The sequence below is a fragment of the Gossypium arboreum genome, chromosome 12, assembly GCF_025698485.1.
Source record: "Gossypium arboreum isolate Shixiya-1 chromosome 12, ASM2569848v2, whole genome shotgun sequence".
Taxonomy (NCBI): domain Eukaryota; kingdom Viridiplantae; phylum Streptophyta; class Magnoliopsida; order Malvales; family Malvaceae; genus Gossypium; species Gossypium arboreum.
Genome location: NC_069081.1, coordinates 32,101,230 through 32,122,337, shown reverse-complemented (window position 1 = coordinate 32,122,337; position 21,108 = coordinate 32,101,230). Strand labels below are relative to the sequence as shown.

The following is a 21,108-nucleotide window of genomic DNA, read 5'->3' as shown; positions in this document are numbered from 1 at the left end:
TACGGAGCTATCGATATCAGTAAAGTTCCTAATACTAACTCAATAGTAAATTTAACTTCTCTAATCGGTTGTAGTCTTGGTAATTCTTTTGGAAAAACATCCGGAAACTCACATACTATTGGCACTGATTCAATCTTTGATTCAGACACTTTTGTATCTAAAACATATGCTAGATATGCATCACAACCTTTTCTCACATATCTCTGAGCTAACATAGACGAAATCACAATAGGCAATCCACTAGGCTCATTTGATTCAATTCAAAAGATTTCACTATTCTGACATTTCAGTTCAATAATCTTTCATCTACAATTTACAATGGTATCATGCAGAGTCAACCAATCCATTCCCAGAATCACATTGAACTCATCAAATGACAAAAGCATCAAGTCAGCCAGAAAACATTAACCCCGAGTCATTAAAGGACAGTTCTTACAAACTTTATCAACTAGAACATACTTTCCTAAAGGGTTCGATACTTTAATCACAAACTTAGTAAATTCAATAGGCAATTTCTTACTAGATACTAAATTCTCACAAACATACGAATGTGTCGATCCAGGATCAATTAAAGCAATCACATTAGTTTCATAAAGAGAGAATGTATTGGTGATAACGTTAGGTGACGACGCTTCTTCGCAAGCACGATCATAAACTCTAGCAGGTGCTTCCGCTTCAGATCTCATAGTCGAATCCTTTGTTGTGCCTCTACTACTGGGCACATTTCCAGCATTCAAATCATATTAACTTCACATATTTAAATCAACTAATTTAGTGTAACAACCCGATTTTGGGCCAAGTCGAAACAGTGGTTTGGAGACCACAAATCTAATGTAAGAAATTTATTTTTATTATATTTTTTCTGGTCTACGATTTCACGAAATGATTTTGTGAAAATATCATTTGAAAATTTTGACGTTTGGGCACTCAATTTAGTCAAAATGACTAAATATTAAAAAATGCAAAAATTGAGTCCTACATCCTAGAGGTGTCCAATTGTTATGAAATTTTAACTTGGAAATCCTTATATAGTAATTAGACCATTGGTTAATTTGTTGGACAAAAATGAATATGAAATAGGTGAAATAGAATATTTTTAAGTTAGGGGTATTTTGGTCATTTAGTACTTAAAATGAATTAAAAACAAAATTAAAAGCCAATTTTTGTCCATCGTCAAGCTATGGCCGAAACTTGCATGGAGAAACCATGGCTAGGGTTTTTCAAGCTTCAAGCTCGATTGTAAGTCTGTTCTAGCCCCGTTTTTAATGATTTTTACATTTTTGCAATCCCTGTTACAAGATCTATCTATTTCTACCATTTATTTGAGATAGAGTTGATGTTTAAAAATTTACCCATGTGCTACATGTGTTTATTTTTATGTTTAAGGGAGGAACATAAATGTTTGTTGTGTGTGAAACGACTTTTGCTAAGTAGTTTTCGGTGGAAACGCTAAAAATGACTAATTTGTAAAAGTTATAAAATTTGTCATAAAAGTGTGATTTACCAGAATTTGTGGGCTACTATAGAAATTAATATGATTTGGCTAGTCTTAAAGAACAACAAAATTGAGTGAAAATTATTTTACGAGCCTAGGGGAAAAAGTGTAAACATGTGGAACTTTAGGGGCAAAAATGTAATTTTTTTATAATGTGATTTTTGGATCAAATTGAATAATGTGACTAATAAATAAGCTAAATGTGATATCATAGATCAAGGAAGATGAGATTCAAACCTAGAACGAGGGAAAAACAAATATTTAACGACTAGGTCTCTTTTCGCCATTTTTAGTATCGATGTAAGTTTGTATGAAAATAACACAACATGTTATGATTATTATATGTTTAATACTTAAATATTGCATGAAATGTATATGTATATTTATTTTTCTTTATGAAATTGATTCATGATGTCTCAATGACGACTCAACAAAAGTTGGTGCCTCAGAAATCCCGGTTGAACCCTAAGAATAGCTAAGATACAGATATCACGACATGTGAGTATTGAGATCACGTATAAGATCATATATGGGATATGGCATCGACATCGAGATGAGATCCCGTGTAAGACCATATCTGGGATATGGCATCGGTATCAGTATGAGATCCCATGTAAGTCCATATCTTGGATATAGCATCAGCATCGATAAAAGATCCCGTATAAGATCACGTCTGGGTCATGGCATCAGCATCAGTATGAGATCCCTTGCAAGACCATATCTGGAAAATGGCATTGGCATCGATAGGAGGTCCTATATAAGACCATGTATGGGACATGGCATCAGCACCGTTATGAGACTTCGTGTAAGACCATAGCTGGGCTATTGGCATCGATGTGAGATCCCATGTAAGACCACGTCTGAGACATGGCATTGGCGTCTTTTCATGTGTGTGAGATTTCTGAGTATCCTTTAGTATTCCAAGTGTTTCAACGGGAAATTAAAAGATTATATCAAAGTTTTGATAATGTATGATTATGTTACGAAGAGGTATAGGTATGTATGCAAAACTCATGAGAAATGATTTCGGTTTGTGATGCACCTTTGGTAAGGATACAAATAAGTAAGTCGTGCTTATAAGATTGAAATTGTGATGACCTTGTTATTATGGGTCTAGGCTTGTGAAGTATAAAAAATTGTATTTTTACCATGATGGTAGAAATGATTTGTAAAGGTGTTATAAACTTAGTATCATCACTTTACACTAAAACAGTTTTGGATAGCAGCAGCAGTTCGACTTTGAAAATCCACAAAAAATTGTGGAAATTGAGTTGGAGGTTGAATAAAATATGAAATTAAAGTTGATTGAGTCTAGTTTCACATAGAGGAAACGGTGTAAGCAAAATAATGAGATATTTGAATTTTTGTGATATAGGGTTAGAGTGATTTTGGGCTCCCCTATCTTAAGTTTGGAAAATCATTAAAAATTGTATGAATAAAATTATTAATGAGTCTGTTTTTAAGATAAATAGATGAGAACATTATCCAAATCCCGTACTAAGAGATAATTAATTTTTAGTAAAGAAAGGTCGAAGCTATCAAACAACAAAATAAGGGTAAATTTGAAGAATAAACTGTACTTATTGGCTAATCCATAAATTCTAAAAATTTTATGGTAGAAAGATATATGAGTCAAGTTTCAAATGCTTTGAACAGATTTTAATTTAGAACTTTATAGCTAAAGATATCAATGATTTAGTGACTCTGACCTGAGTAAATAGCTTGACATGGTGATAAATCGTAATTTATACATATTTCTATCCCATGCTTAGCATATTTTATGGATGATTTTTCCTTAAAATTGGTGAATTCAATGCTCCTAATGCCTTAATTTCATATTTTATGCTTGGGTGAGCATAGGAGAGTGATAGGAACGAGAAATGGGCCAACGGAGAAAATGGTCCAACGTACAAAATCAACACAGCCTGGACCTCCTCACACAAGCAGACCACACGGCCGTGTCAATTTGGCAGAATCGAAGCACAACTCACACAGGTGGACCACACGCCCGTGCCTATTTAACAGGCTTGACCACGGCCTAAAGTAATCGCACATGGGCGTGTCACACGGGCGTGTCCCTGTCAATCCCAAGTTTAGTCTAATTCAGAAAAGGCCAATTTTGAGGGTTCTTCGGCATTCCAAAGCCTATAAATACACCCTAGAGGAGGAAGAAAGAGGACACAGAGAGAGGGAAGCAAGGAACTGCCCAAGGAAAGACTATTGATCCATCTTAGAAGCCAGATTCATCATTCAGACTAAATATCTCCCCTTAATTTCCCTTCAAGAGTTTTGGGTTTTCCTTTATGTTTTGCATTCATTATTCTTCTGAGATGTTTACCTTTTTAGTTATTAACTAAAACCCCTAAATACCTAAGGGGAATGAAACCTAAGACAGATCTTGTTATTATTATCTGAATTGTATGATAAATATTTGACTTGTTCTTAATTATGTGTTATTAATTCTTGTTTTGATATTTCAGGATATTGATTCAAGTTAATCTCTTATTCAGAGGAGGAATAGACCCTGTCTAAGAGTACATTTGTCATAATTAAGCGGAGTTGGTTGCGCCTAGAGATAGGGTGACAAGATTTTTCCGAATTAGGGTGCAACCTAATAAGAGGATCCATAAATCGAGTTAATGCAACCCTAGGGAGTTAATTAGAAAGAGATTTCAATTATTCAACCTAGGGTGAGACATTGTTAGTCTCGAGAGGGATAATAATATAACTTAGGGATTTCCACGGATCAAGTCAAATGAATAAATCGTCCGATTCAGAGTCAAATAACAAGTGAAGTCTAGGTGGATTTTTCCTAAAGTATTGTCTTAATTCAATCATTTTTTCCAAAAGTAATTCCCCAATTATATTTTCTGTGATTTCCTAGTTTAGTTAATTAGTTAGTTAAAACAAACCCTATTATTCTTAGGCTAGATAATAAAAAGAAAGTTAATACTAGTACTTTTAGTTCCTTTGGGTTCGATAATCCGGTCTTACTAAAGCTATACTACTGTTCGATAGGTACACTTGCCTTCATCATGATAATAGTTAGTTTCAAGAACGATTCGTTATAAATATTTAAAACCTGTCATGAATATCACGTATCAAGTTTTTGGCACCGTTGCCGGTGAACTAAGATATTAGGAACACTCGATTTTTATTACTTTTGCCATTTACTTTTACTGAAATTTAAATTTATTTCTAATTTTTATTACTAATTCTTCTTTTTCCCATTTCCTAACAGGTTCTTATAGTTTATGACAAGACGAAACCCATCAGGACCATTGCTTTTTGACAGTGAGATTGATCGCACAGTTCGGAGAAATAAGGCGAAGCTTAAGATACACAGAGAACGAGCAAGAGGATGATATTCAAAACACAACAGAGGAGATGGCTGAAAAACAAGAAAACCCGCTAACTCCTGCGATTGCTGTTAGTCAGAATCCTGTTCCGCGCATTATGTATGATTGTGCTAAACCTTCTTTAATAGGAACTGAATCGAGCATAGTTAGACCTGCTGTAGTTGAAAATACTTTTGAACTGAAACCTAACACAACTCAAATGATATAGCAATTCGTTCAGTTTGATAGTTTGCAGGACGAAGATCCCAACGCTCACTTGGCAAACTTTTTGTAACTATGCGATACATTTAAAATCAATAGTGTTTCTGATGATGCCATACGTCTTCGGTTGTTTCCCTTTTCCTTAAGGAACAAAGCTAAACAGTGGTTAAACTCGTTACCACGAGGGTCAATTACTACTTGGGAACAAATAACCGAAAAGTTTTTACTAAAATATTTTCCGCCGGCTAAAACAACTACATTACGTAATGATATCTCTTCTTTTGTACAGATGGATTTAGAAACACTCTACGATGCATGGGAGAGATACAAAGACCTTTTGTGAATATGCCCTCACCATGGGCTACCACACTGGCTATAGGTTCAAACCTTTCATAATGGCCTGAATCCTTTGACTCGACAAATGGTTGACACAGCTGCTGGCAGAACCATCAATAATAAAACACCTGAGGATGCTTATGAGTTTATAGAGGAGATCTCACTGAATAACTATCAGTGGCAAGTCATGAGGACAAAGCCAACGAAAACAGCTGGTGTTTATAACGTCGATTTGGTCCCCATGCTCTCTAATCAGGTAGAACTCTTGAATAAAAAAATTGATGGTTTTCTTAGTTCTTCACAGGTTCACCCAGTAATGCAGTGCGAAGCAAGTGGAGGTGGATCAAGCAATTCAGAATACCAACCTTATGGCCACAACATGGATAACGAGTAGTTAAATTACATGGGTAATAATCCTCGATCTCAAAACAATCCATATAATAACACTTAAAATGCAGGTTGGAAGAACCACCCAAATTTCTCATAGGGAGGCCAAGGAAATCAGAGACCACCTCCAGGCTACCAACAACCACCCTACCAACAGGAAAAGAAGCCGAAACTTGAAGAGATGCTCTCAAAGTTTATATCGGTGTCAGAAACTTATTTTCAGAATATCGAGATAGCACTGAAGAATCAACGAGCATCGATCCAAGGGCTCGAAACTCAAATTGGATAGCTTGCCAAGTTGATTTCTAAATGACCACAAGGTAGCTTGCCAAGCAACACAGAATCTAACCCAAGGGAGCAACTCAACGCGATTATTAGTCAAGATGAAAAAGGGTTAGTCACACCTGTACCAGAACCAAGGAAAGAAATTGAGATAAGCAAAGGTAAAGGTGAGGTAGACCACAATGAGCAGAAATCAGTAAGTACAGAATACAAACCTCATGTGCCATACCCTAATGCGACAAGGAAAGACCGCTCAGATGAACAATTTGGTAAATTCCTTAAACTCTTAAAAAAATTACATATTAACTTACTGTTTATTGAAGCTCTATCGCAGATGCCAAACGCAATGAAATTTTAAAGGAGCTTTTAGCAAATAAGCAGAAGTTAGACGAGGCTTCGCATGTGAAGCTAAACGCAGTTTGCTCAACTATTCTACAGAATAAACTACCCAAAAAATTGAAAGATCTAGGGAGTTTTACAATTCCTTGCTTAATTGGTAGTTTAGATGTTAATAATGCATTAGCTGATTTAGGGGCTAGTATTAACGTCATGCCTTATAAGATATTTAAACAATTAGGTCTTGGGAAACCCAAACAGATTAGGATGAGCATTCAATTAGTAGATAAAACTATAAGGTTTCCTAGGGGTATTATTGAAGATGTGCTAGTTAAAATTGATAAATTTATATTTCCCATTGACTTCGTTGTTCTAGACATAGAGGAGAATAGCAACACTCCTTTGATTTTAAGAAGGCCCTTTTTAGCAACTGCTAGAACGATTATTGATGTTGGCATAGGTGAGCTCACACTTCGTGTGGGAGATGAAACAATCACCCTTCAAGCTCCCAATTTCGGCAACATATCGAAAACTGAAGGTGATTGTCTAAACCATTCTACTAAAACTGACAATATGGTGCAACCTACTTTCTAGGGAATGAGCTTGAAGGAAGTACATGAACCATTTTCAAGCAATAGTAGAGGACCCATTCATGAAGAATGAAGGCTACAAATCGAGGAGCTGGATGAATGGAAGACACATAAATCGAGAACACACGATAAACCAAAACTGTGCCAGAACGAGCTCAATACCTTTCCAAATCAACTTAAGGCTGGAGATAAAGTTTTATTAGATGCTACAGATCCTCACATTGTCACTGCCAAACCAAATGAAGAAATTCCTCTTACGGTACTTAGCATTTTTCCATTTGGTACAGTCGAGGTAAGTCATCCCAAGTTTGGCACTTTTAAGGTAAACAATACCCGCCTAAAACCTTATTTTGATGAGATTCACAGTAGGAATGAGGAGTATAAACTCCTCGAACCACCATGACCATTCAATAGAGAGGTAAGCCAAGCTTAGAATATAAATAAGCGCTTCTCGGGAGGCAACCCGAGCACTAACTGTGTTAGCTTCTTTAAATTTTAGTGTTTAACACCTAACTTACTAACGGAGCTCTTGAATATAGGTTTCCCACACAGACACGGCCTAGCACATAGGCGTGCCTTAGGTCGTCTAGAAATAGGGCAAAGATTTTCCCTAGCACGGGCTATGATAAATAGCCACGACCGTGTGACATGGCCGTGGGCGAACCTGCCAAAACAACACGGGCGTGCGACACGGCCATGCCTTGAAATCGTGGCCAAACTTGTCAAATTAACACGGGCGTGCGACACGTCCGTGCCAAGCAACTGTGGTTAAACCTGTTAAATTAACACGGGCATGGGAGAAGCAAACAAAGACAGACACGGCTGTGCGACATGGTCGTGTGCACTGACATGCCCAAGGAACATGGGCGAGGGCCAATTGTCAGACACGCCCAAATTTAAAATTTTCGAATCACATATGTAAAAATTGGGGAACACGGGCGTGTTTGAGTTTGGAAAAAATTATGCTATCAAATTGATTATTCTGGTTGAGTTTGGTTAGTTAGTTCAAATTCATGGCTTTTCCCTTTTCAAATTTGTTTACCCACTATTATTCTTTTTTTACAATGTCGTCTTCACGTGGTAAAAAAATGGCTGTCCCTGCTTCAAAGAAAAGGAAGAAAGCGTCATCTTCCTCGGGTCCTACCGTGGAAATTCATCACCCTTTCCTGTAGTTCCCCATTGGGCCCCAAGAAGAACTTTTCCACATACTCTGGGCCCGACCTTTAATTGCGGACTGCTGCATCGACTAGGCTACAGTAGAACAAGTTCAGTTGGCTGATGTGATTCGGGCCCTCCTAACCACCGACCATTGGGAGCTTTTCTTTGGGACCATCGAGCTAACATATCTCGAGCTCACGATAGAACTATGCTCAACGTTTCAGACCGTAATGAAAAACTACGATGATCCCGGCACAGTCCAATTTTGTTTAGGTGGATTAGTCCGCCAGCTAAGGGTCCCAAAATTTGGTACTGCACTGGGCTTCTATACGGAGGAGTTCAAGAAGGAGAATGACTTACATGGTTTCAACCGTGACATCCATCATTCTCCTTCACAGTGCTGGGATGCACTAGTACCACGTTCAGCCACCTACGACCCCAGTCGCTCAAAGGCATCAACTCTCCCTCCATCCTTGAGGTACTTACATTCTATTTTATCTCACACCTTGACAGGGCGGAGAGAGAGCACCGGTGTCATCACCACTCTCGATGTCTACTACTTATGGTGTATGTAGCATGGGCATGTCTTCGACCTCGCCTACTTTATCGCCCTTGCCATTCACCACCAGACGGAGCGACATTGGAAGGGGGTATCTCCATTGGCCCTTATGTGACTCGACTGGCGCGTTACTTCGGGCTTCTCAACACAGCAGTCCAATTATTCTCCCTCACTCTCATGGGCCAGATGTCCCCACAAGGCATCTCGAGCATGATAAGTATGAGGATGATCGAGAAACGACATGGTACCTTCCCTTCTAGTACCGTCTCGCCCAATCCATCGAGGAGGAGGTCCCCAAAGACATTACTGATGATGTCCCTCCACGTCACAAGGACCCACCGTCTCAGCCACCACCACCCTCTCGTCCAGCTCATGTTGCGGCTTCATACGCTGACATCTCTGAGCGCCTAACTCGATTCGAGCAGTAATGTTTTCAGCGCTTCGATCACATTGATGCTACATTACACCAGATTTGTTAGCACTTCCACATCTCATCGCCACCCCACCTCGCGAACCATCTAGCGATGAAGATGTTTAAAAACTTTTATTTATTATTTTATGTTTTTACTTTTATTTTATTTTACGACTAATTTTTATTTTTCTTTCACCTTATTTTTATTAGGACTTATAATTATTATTTTACAAATTTTAATTTCGGCTAATTCATATTGAGTACTTACTCTTCCTTATATTTTTCCTAAAAGAGTTCCTGATTCTATCACAATTATAAAAAGCTCCAAAGCTCACTATTACTCAGGGACTCGAAACCCACTGGGGAAGGTTCTCCACGACTACCATGTCCTGCTCAACCATGACCATAACCAACTTCAAATATAATATTCTTTTGGTGCAGGACTTACGGACTAATGAACCTCTACCACCACCAGAGTATCCTCCTCCACCCTCATGCTGATTATTCTTTAAAACTTTAGTTTAAGGAAATTCATTCATCACTCAGGAAGTTTCATTTCTCTCCCTATCTTATTTTTATATTCTTTTCTATATATATATCTTTGTACATTGAGGGCAATGTACATCTTAAGTGTGGGGGAGGGGGGATATTCATTTCACTATTAGGAAAATCCCTGAATGATTGCCTTGTTCTCTTAAAAAGCTCTCATATCATGTTTAGGATAAATTTTGATTGATTTATGACTTTTATTGATATATCTTGAATTAAAACATAGGCATTTATGCATTGATTGTTCAGACTTTAAGATATTAGGGAATAAAGCATGATAAGTTGATTTTTGAAGAATTAAGAACTTTTAGGTTGTTTTCCTAAGTTTAGGTATTTTTTTGAGTTAGAATTCACAAGTTTAAACATCAAAAAGCCATAATTTTTTGTGAGATCTTGAGCCTTTAGAGCATCTATTATTTCTTTCATGCTCACTTTCATTTTGAGTGTATCAGTATTGAATTGTTATTCTAGAACTTGCTTGATTGTGCATGTCAAGACCACAGCATTTGATTTGATATGTCAAAATGATAAAGGCACTTAGGTTTAACCTACTCACTCCACAAAAGCCTACCTTCACAATTAACCCTTAGTGAACCCCCTTGAGCCTAACAACCCATTCATTGATGTACCCTCAATATTAACCCAGAACTCATTATGTTGAAATCCCCTAAATTAATTTGATCCCTATTTTTGTCGAGATTTGAGTTGGAATAGTTGCTTAGCTATGTTTCATTCTATTTTGTAATTATGTGTTCTGAAAATATATATATATCTATATATACATGTGTACATTTTAGTAGTAGTAATCTTCTGAGCTAAAAAGTTAAATTCCATATTCTGAGAAAAAGCTCTATTGTATGCAATTGATGACTAGTCATTTTTTTAGCTAGGCAATTTTTCAATTCAATCTCAATTCTAACCCTTTCTTTCAGCTTGTGACCACACCCCCTAACCAAAGCCACGTTACAACCCTCTAAAGACCTTTTGATTAATGTTTCATCTCAATTTATAATAGTGGAGATTTGATTTTCATGCAAGCCTATGGTAATAACTTTTCATTCTTCTCTATTGAGTGCTTCATTTATTGTCCTTAAACACCTCAAGTGATTTGAGTGAATCTTTAGTGAGGATGTGAAACTCTGTGACATTTTGAATCAAAGGTAATTACTTAGACCAAGGGAGACACCTATTTTTTCATGATAAAATACTCAACTTGGAATGTTTGAAACTTTCATGTTCTTTTAGTTGAATTTTCAATGTATGATTACCTATGGATTATTTTGAGATATTATCGATAGAAATTATAAGTTGAGAAGAATTTATTTTGATTATGAGTTGAAAATTTTGCTTGAGGACAAGCAAATGCTTAAGTGTAGGGGTATTTGATAAACCGTAATTTATACATATTTCTATCCCATGCTTAGCACATTTTATGGATGATTTTTCCTTAAAATTGGTGAATTCAATGCTCTTAATGCCTTAATTTCATATTTTATACTTAGGTAAGCATAGATGGGTGATAAGAACGAGAAACGGGCCAAAAACAGAGAAAATGGGCCAACGTACGAAATCAACACGGCCTGGACCTCCTCACATGGGCAGACCCACAGCCATGTCAATTTGGCATAATCGAAGAACGACTCACACGGGTGGCCCACACGCCCGTGCCTATTTAATAGGCTTGAGCACGGCCTGAAGTAATCGCACACGGGCGTATCCCTACCGAGCCCAAGTTTAGTCCAATTCAGGAAAGGACAATTTTGAGGGTTCTTCGGCATTCCAAAGCCTATAAATATACCCTAGAGGAGGAGGAAGGAGGACACAGAGAGAGCGAAGTAGGAAACTGCTCAAGGAAAGACTATTGATCCATCTCAGAAGCCGGATTCATCATCAAGACTGAAGATCTCCCCTTAATTTCCCTTCAAGAGTTTTGGGTTTTTCTTTATTTTTTGCATTCATTATTCTTCTGAGATGTTTATCCTTTTAGTTATGAACTAAAACCCCTAAATACTTAAGGGGAATGAAACCTAAGACAGATCTTGTTATTATTATCTGAATTGTATGATAAATATTTGACTTGTTCTTAATTATGTGTTCTTAATTCTTGTTTTGATATTCCAGGATAATGATTCAAGTTAAGCTTTTATTTAGAGGATGAATAGACCCTGTCTAAGAGTATATTTGTCATAATTAAGCGGAGTTGGTTGCGCGCCTAGAGATAGGGTGAAAAGATTTTACCGGATTAGGGTGAAACCTAATAAGGGGATCCATAGATCTAGTTAATGTAACCCTAGGGAGTTAATTAGAAAGATTTTTCAATTATTCAACCTAGGGTTAGACATTATTAGTCCCGAAAGGGATAATAATATAACTTAGGGATTTCTATGGATCAAGTCAAATGAATAAATCGTCCGATTCAGAGTCAAATAACAAGTGAAGTCTAGGTGGATTTTTCCTTTGGTATCGTCTTAATTCAATCGTTTTTTCCAAAAGTAATTCCCCAATTCTATTTTCTGTGATTTCGTAGTTTAGTTAATTAGTTAGTTAAAACAAATCCCATTATTCTTAGGCTAGATAATAAAAAGAAAGTTAATACTAGTACTTTTAGTTCCTTTGGGTTCGATAATCCGGTCTTGCTAAAGCTATACTACTGTTTGATAGGTACACTTGCGTTCATCGTGATAATAGTTAGTTTCAAGAGTGATTCATTATAAATATTTAAAACCTGTCACGAATATCACGTATCACATGAACATAAGTAAAAAGTGAAATTATGATTGTTTTACCTTGAGATCATAATGTGATAATTGGTAGAAGCATGTTAATAAATTGGTTATTATTTTCATACGGACTTACTAAGCTATATAGCTTTCCCCTCCTTTTCATTTCTTTAGTGTTGTCAGGTTAGTTCAATGTTATAGATCGTCGGAGGCAGCATCACACTATCAAATTATCAATTTTGGGGTATTGATAAACCTTAAGTTTTTTCAAGTGAGTGGCATATGTAGAGACTTATTTGTAACACCTTGATTTTGGGCCTAGTCGGAACAGTGGTTTTGGGACCACAAATCCGACGATGAAAATTTTATTTTTATTATATTTTTATGGTCTATGATTTCACGGAATAATTTCGTGAAAATTTCATTCGAAAATTTTGACATTCGGGCACTTAATTTGTCAAAAGGACTAAATCGTAAAAAGTCCAAAGTTGAGTTCTACATACTAGAGGTGTCCAATTGTTATGAAATTTTAAATTGAGGGTCCTTAAATGGTATTTAGACCATTGGTTAATTTCTGGACAAAACTAGACATGAAATGGGCGTGATAAAATGTTTTTAAGTTAGGGGTATTTTGGTAAACTAATAATTAAAAAGAATTAAAAAGGAAAATTAGCCAAATTAACTGTAATCTTCTTCATTCAACCATTTCTACCAGTAGTAGTCATGGTTAAGGTTTGTTCAAACTCCCAAGCTCGTTTGTAAGTCTCCTTAGCCCCGTTTTTAAAGTTCTTTATATTTTTGAAATCTCGGTAACTTAGTTAAGCTTATTCTAGCAATAATTTAACCTAGGGTTTATATTTGGAAAAATACCCTTAGGTGAATGTGTTTATTTTGATGTTTTATGGTAGAATATGAAGCTTGAAATTGTATTAAACAACTTTTACTAAGCGATTTTACGTGAAAACGAGTGAAATGACATAATCGGTAAAAATACCTAATGTTCATAAGTACATGTTAGAGTGTGAATTTGATGTTGTTATAGAAGGGAAAAATGATCAGCATGTCATAAAACATAAGAAAATAGAATGAAGTTTAATTTTCAAGCCTAAGGGAAAAAAATGTAATTTTGACAAAGTTTAGGGGCAAAATTGTAATTTTTTCAAAATATGATTTTGGGTCACTTTGAATAATTTGAGTCCTAATTAGGCTATATTTGTAATGATAGAGCTAGGAAAATTGATATTCGGGCTAAAATCGGCAAAATACCAAGTTGTGGACAAAATGGTAAAAATGGTCATTTTCGTATACGAGATAAGTTCCTGTGTTAATAATAATGCAATAACATTGTGACAGCCCTAAAGTGACCCTAGTCAGAAAGCGGTTTCGGGACCGCTAAACCGGTCACTAAATTATTTGAGTATGATAGTTACTGTCTAAATATGTGAATATGCATGTGTGAAAATTTCTTAATTGAATTTTTACTTAATTATATGTGAATTTTAGTGATTAGGACTTATGTGAGAAAATTTAGAAATGTGCTAGGCAAATGTAAGGTGGCCTATTAATACATGTGGGAAAATGGTTGTCCTTGCATGTTAAATAACCCACTTCCTAAGGTGAGTGGCCGCCATGACAAGATTATGGGCAAGGGAACATGTTTCCAACATGTTTAGTTAGTGGATTATGTAAGGAGAATAAAGAAATGGAAAAAAAAAGAAAAGGATGAAAAAATGTGTGGATGCTCTTTGCCGTGAGAAACAAAGAAAGAAAAGGGGAAGAAAATTTGTTGCTCATCCTTGGGTGCCTTGGCCGAATAGAAGAAAGGAAATTGAAAAAAAAATATTGGTGTTCATCTTCTACCTTAGGAGCTGAAAGTTAAAGAAGGAAGGGGGATATGGCATTCGATCATCTTAAGCTCAAAAACAAGGTTAGTAATTCATGTTAGATTTTGGGATTTTAGCTTAACTTAAGTTAGTTACTAAGTTCTTCAATTAGCCCATGCTAAAATTTGGATTTCGGTGGTGAATGAAGCATTCGCCATGGTTGATAGTGAAGAAATTTGATTACCTTCTTCATGTTTGAATGAGTAATTGTGGATGGGTGAAGTATGAGTTAGTTAAATGTTCATATAGGTGGTTTGGGTGGTAGGAAAAGAAATCGGCTTGTGTGTGTGTGTAATTGCTTAATTTGAACTAGGAAGTTATTGAGTAATGTTTGTATTTTAAGTGATAGAATAGACCTAATGCTTGGAATGTGATGTAAATGAATTATAAGTTGGATTAAAGGTTGTTATATTGTCTTATCATTTCCGGAATGTGCTTTGTCAAAGAAATTGAGGGTTGATGTTTAAGTAATGTAAGTATAGGTATATTCGACTTGTAATTTTATAAATGTGATATGAGTGTTAAGTCCGAATGATGTTTAAGTACGAATGTATTTGGATGGATGTGTTTATGAGTATGACTAGAAAATATATGTATATATGCGTATGGTGTTTGATAGTTAACCAATAAGTCATATGTACCTCAACCTTATAATATACATGTGTTATATTAAATCGTCTATTTGAATTGGGATTAAATGAATTCAATTGTTCTTAAACAAGCTCAAGAGCTTAAAGGATCGAAGTTGGATAAGGGAAAGAAAAAAAGTAATTGAATAGCCGTTGAAGACGCTCGACAACATCCGAGGTAAGTCACTAAGCATGTATTTGGTATTGATTTAAATAGACATAATGTCTATGTAATTATGCCGAAAGGAATGATAAATTTATATACATGTATGTATGTGGTGATGAAAGTATTGAATGAAAAGAAAAGAGGTGTGATGTATTGAGTTGTTGATTTCGCACTAAGTGTGCGAGAAGTAAATGTGTACGGTGACGAGATTGGCACTGAGTGTACGAGCTTGAAATGTATGGCACTAAGTGTGCGAGTTTGGACTATATGGCACTATGTGTGCGGGCTTAAATCACATGGCACTTAGTGTGCGTGATCGAGTATTAAGCACTATGTGTGCGAACTCTATATATATATTTCGATTGAATATTTATACGGAAGGGTGACTTTATCGAGTTGAGTACGGACAAGTGGAAAAAGTAAGTACCTTGAGTTCATGGCTAATAGATGCTATGTTCATGCTCGGGTTGAGTTGGTAAGTTTTAAATCTATGTGATGATTTCAATTGCATTCCGTAAATAAAGTATCGTGGAATAGATGAAAGTTCATTTGATTGCATGATTATTGCGAAATGAGATGATGTATGGAAATGCCTCTATTATTCTATTGAACAGTATATAAAATGTCATTGGGTGAATTGGCATGAGAATGAACCGAAAGGTCCGAGGAACCATGGTATATTTTCGATATGGATGGAGTACCTAGCCTCGTACATTATTTCATGTTGTGATAATTTTATTGATGGATGATTGTCGAATGCTTAGGACTTCTGAGTTGTAAACTCACTCTGTGTTTTCTTGTCACCCATTTTAGGTCTCTTGGACTCAGATCGCTTATGCGTGCTCGGAACCGTCATTGAAGTCATGACACCGGCTAGAAATCTTTTGGTATTGTCTTCCTAGTTGAACTAGGAGAACATTTGGCATGTATAGGCTATTTTGTTTTGTTGAATTTTGGGTTGTAAACTTTAAGCCATGCGAAAATGGCCTATGTGGTCGGTTGAGCGTGATTCTAAAACCTATAGTCACAAGTCTTAGAAACCTTAATTTTGATAAGGTGGCCATAGTTTGTATTATGTATGATGAATTATAGTTGGTCATGGAAGAACTATGAAATAGTCATTGTTTGCTTTAGTAACAGATGCTGCCAGCAGCAGTGAGGTGAGATTGAAAAATCACTAAAATAGTAGAAGTAGAATTAAATACTGAATAAATTATGAAATTAAACCTTGATGAATCTACTTTCATATGGAAGAAACGAAACGGTCATATGAGTCGGATTTTAAGAGATATTCAGGTTTTCACGAAACAGGGCCAGAACGGTTTCTGGATCCCTGCTCCGAATTTGAAAATTTACCATAAATTATTCAGAAACAATTAGAAGTCATGGCTTATATTCATAGATTCCCTTTGAGTCTAGTTTCATTAGAAACAAACGGCATGAGCATTGGAGCTCTGTACGAGATGATATCCAGGTCGTAATGCGCAAAGGTCAGTGTAGTCGAACTCTGCAACAGGGGTGACTTTAACTAATAAACTGTACTAATTGACTGGACCAAAAATTCTAGAAAAAACTGTGTAGATGGGATTATGAGCCTAGTTTCAGGGAAAATTTACGGAACTGATTTTCGAGTTCTGTAACTCGAGATATGATTTTTAAGGTGACAGTGACGCGGTTAGCTAGCCTGCCTGGAACAGAAATTAAATATTTCCGAGAGAGAAATAAGGGAAGTAAAGCCCGGTAACACCACGTGGTCAAATCCGGTGACAGTCACGGGTTTGGGGTGTTACAAACATACTTGAATTGTAATTTTCTATTGTTATGGCATAAATTGTATGATTTAATATGTTTATGAGAAGTTGATGTATGGTGTATATGATATGGAATATGTGATACTTGTTGTGTCATGTGAAATTGAATGGCAAATTATTGTTACATGAATTGAATGCTAAATTACTATTACATGGGTTGTATGAAATGCTACACGGTTGTACCTGATGAGATTCCGACAAGTTTGTACGTAAATAATTTATTGATTCTTTTTATTTTATTATATTTTGTTATCATATGAAATGTTGCTGCCTATAGAATGATTATTTGTTATAAATTACAAATTGAAAAAGGACTATGAATAAATTTGTAACATGTTGGAAAGTGAGGAATTTCCCGGTTGAGCCTTTGGAATAGAAACGATACAAATGATCTACAGTGAGGTCACGTGTGTAGTACTAAGTGCAGGCTACTACGTGTACCGGATAATTGGTCACATGTGTAATACTAAGTGCAGGCTATTATGCGTACCCAATAACTTCGATCACGTGTGCAGTACTAAGTACAGGCTACTACGTGTACCGGATAATTGGTCGCATGTTTAGTACTAAGTGCAGGCTGCTATGCATACCAGATAACCTTGTCTACAAGTGTGAAAATATGTGCAGGGAACTGAGTATCAGTTATTATTCTGAAGAGTTCAACGGGAAAATCGATTAAGTAAAAATACATATGAACATGATTATATGATGAAAAAGTGTAGGTATATGTTTATGAAAATTATGAGAAATGTGCTCGATATTTGAGTGAACTTCGATAAGACAAAATGGATTAAGTGAAATTATGTAAAAGTGAATTTTAGTAGTAAAATAATGTTGGACAGTAGCAGTTGCGTGACTTTGAAAATTCACCAAAAATTGTGTAAGTTGTATTAAATTTCAAACAAATTATGGAATTAAATATTAATTAGTATATTTTCATATAAAATAAGCAGGGGGAGCAAAAGAGTTCTATATTATGTGATATTCTAATTTTTGTGAGACAGTGTCAGAATGAATTTGAGATCCCCTATTCTGAATTGGAAAAATCATTAAAAATTGTAAAAAAATAATTATTAGTTATAATTTATATTAATAGAATCCTAAATGAGTCTACTTTGAGGAGGAATAAAAGGGAACATCATCTGCATCCTGAAATATGTGATAAATAATTTTTAGTGAAGAGAGGTCAGAACTGTTGGACAGAGAACTAGGGGAAATTTTAATGAATAAACTGTACTAATTGGTTAAACCAAAAATTCTGGAAATTTTATGGGAGAAAGGTATATGAGTCTAGTTTCAAGGAAAATTAATGAAACTAAATTTTGAGTTTTGTAGCTCCAGATATAATGATTTAGTAACTATAACTCGATAAAACAACTTAACCTAAACATGTGTAATTGTACAATTATAGTGTTTTATCTTGAAAAAAATGTTAGTAATTGCTTATTAATTTCATATGCTTATTAAGCGTAAAGCTTACCCATCCTCTCCATTTCTTTAGTATTGACAGGTCAGCTCAGGGTTGGAGATCGTCGGAGGCAAAATCACACTATCAAAACTATCATTTTTGGGAGAATTAATTCAAATATTAGAAATATCAAGTGAGTGGCATGTATAGGAAGTTGGTTTGTGATATGTATTATTATTATGACTTTGACCATACATATTAGTCTGCATTGAGTTATCGTATATGATCATGAGATGTGGTCCTTATCCATTATGGTTTATAAGTTTAATTAATCATGCCATGTCCTATGTTTTGATGTGATGATATAGTTAACTTTGTTTGTTATGCATGATTGGTAATACATCAGGTAAGTTAAATGCAGGCTAGTGGATCATGAATTAAATGGAAATGAGTAATGTTGCCTTGAATATGGATGTTTTATGATGGTATAAAATGAGAATAAAATTTAGCATGTCTAGTTCTAGTTAATGTAAGAATGTATATTATATACAGGATGGTAAGCAAATATGTTTAAATTGAATGACATGTTATTGCATGATTATGGATGTGTAAGTGCTCATTTATGCCACGTTATATGTCTTTAAATATGAGTCTATGCATGTGTTCGAAAATTTTTGAATTAAATGAAATTTTATGGCCCGGTTTTCGTTTGTGTGTATGGTTAAGTCTGGTAATGCCTCGTACCCTGTTTCAGCCTTGGATACGGGTAAGGGGTGTTACATTATTCCTTTGTGTTATGTGTTTAATGGTGTGGTCAATTGTATTGGCTTATAATGACTCAAGTGTATATAAACATGAGATGTGGCTTATATTGGTTATGGGTTTGTAAACCTATTTGTCCATGTGCAATGTGCTAACACCTTGAAATGTGATCACGTGCTTATATGTACCGAGATCTTGTGTGATGTCGTTATACTTGTTTGCTATAATTAAGTGGAAGTTAATTATTATGATGATAACCGTGGTATAAAAGTATAAGTGGTATTGTAACACCCCGAACCTGGCCTAGACGGTATGGCTGAATCTGGCGATGTCACATTAAAGTGTTTTTCGCATAGTGCGATACTGAAAGAAAAACCTTTTTTACATATTCATCTTTGTATCTGGTTTTTATTGATGGTTTTAGAACAAGTCATTTACAATGTTTAAAACGGCTTTGATTTTAAAATGTTGTCTCTTGTGGAAGCTTATAAAATGTGTTCCGTAAAACGCGGTGTTTTCGAAAAATAGTTATCATTTTGAAAGCCTGTCTTTTCCTACTACTAGCAGTTATAAAGTAAAGCAATTGAAAATCCCCAAATTAAAAATAAATCTTTAAGAGGCCTTATTACATAACCAAAACCCAAATTAGTAACTTAAAGGATAAAACTGAGACAGAAATCATAATCAGTCGTGTGGCCACCATCGAGTCCCTCGCAGCACCGGGCCATCTGAGGATTACCTGCACAGGAAAGCAGAAGGGTGAGTTTACGAAAACTCAGTGTGTAATCCCTTTTCAACAATCAAACAATCCGTAGGCAAAACAGTTTCGGCCTAAGCCTATTTTAATAATAGTCCAGTATCAGTATGGGCCTTAGCCCATTGCAATAACAATAACAGAAATGCAACAAAAATCCTACCCATCCATCCTCTACACTCCATTCCATCCAGCCCTACACTCCATGTGGGGATAAAATCGACCCACCCATCCTTACACTCCAAATATAGCACTGATTGTGGCACTATTCAATAATTGTAGAAGAGCTTCCAGTAATTGTAGGAGAGCTACCAGTACGGTACACTTCCTCCAAATATATCAAACCTATCCCCATGCACATGTCATGTCATACTATAATCCATGTATGCAAAATTTCATGCTCAAGTATAGTCAAACATATCATAGGGGTATATTAGTCATTTTACCTCTTAGGGGTATAACAGTCATTTCATCGGTATGGGGTCTAAGTGTACTTACCGACCCAACAGTAGGTCCACAGTCGTCTTGGACGACCTGTACGACCTTAACAATCAAAAAATGGAAATGGGTCCAAAGCCCATTACACGGCCCATGTGGGCCTGCCCGTCCGTGTGGCCCATTAAATGACCTTGGCCGTGCAACTACACAACTTGGCCCAATAATCTCCACACATCCGTGTGGTTTACCCGTGTGAAGCCCACGAGCTTTTGGGGTCATTTTGACCCATCGTGGCCCAAAGCGACCAAAGCCTACGAAATCACTCGTGGTGGTCTCTACGATCACATGCTCGCACTATTGCGCTTAGGTGACCACACAAGCGAGCGCACGCCCATGTGGCATCGATGGTAACAGTTCTTCGGCTTTTGTCATTTTACAATTGAAGTAGTGTGATTACACACCTATTGCGATTTGGAGTTAATCCGTGCTCCGAACACTCTTATACCTGAAGAATAATTAATAGATCGACCACTCAGTTATTTAACCAATGATCCAAGAGGAAACTAATGGAGTTCCAAAATAATTACTATCTTCTTACCAAAAATCCCCAATAGTTGTACCCTAGATTCCTTGGGAATGTGTCTACCAACTTTGGCCGCCACCTACACAAAAGACATCGCTCTTCTATATTAGACTTGCACTTGAAGTAATAATAATACCATCATAAATGCACCACACTTACCAACACGTCTGAGCAGATTGCAAACTAAAGATGTAACACCCCAAACTCAGCCTAGACATTATGGCTGAATTTGTGATGTCGCATTGGAGTGTTTTCCAAAACATTTACTGATGAAAGATCCGTTCTTGATA

At 36.1% G+C, this 21,108-nt stretch overlaps 1 non-coding gene across 1 annotated transcript; it reads right to left on the bottom strand.

Annotated features, from left to right (window-relative positions):
- Window positions 1-5,307: 5,307 nt before the first annotated feature.
- LOC128286096 (small nucleolar RNA R71) lies at window positions 5,308-5,418 on the bottom strand. Its single transcript, XR_008276641.1, has one exon. It is a non-coding gene; the product is annotated as a small nucleolar RNA R71 (small nucleolar RNA).
- Between the last annotated feature and the right edge of the window lie 15,690 nt (window positions 5,419-21,108).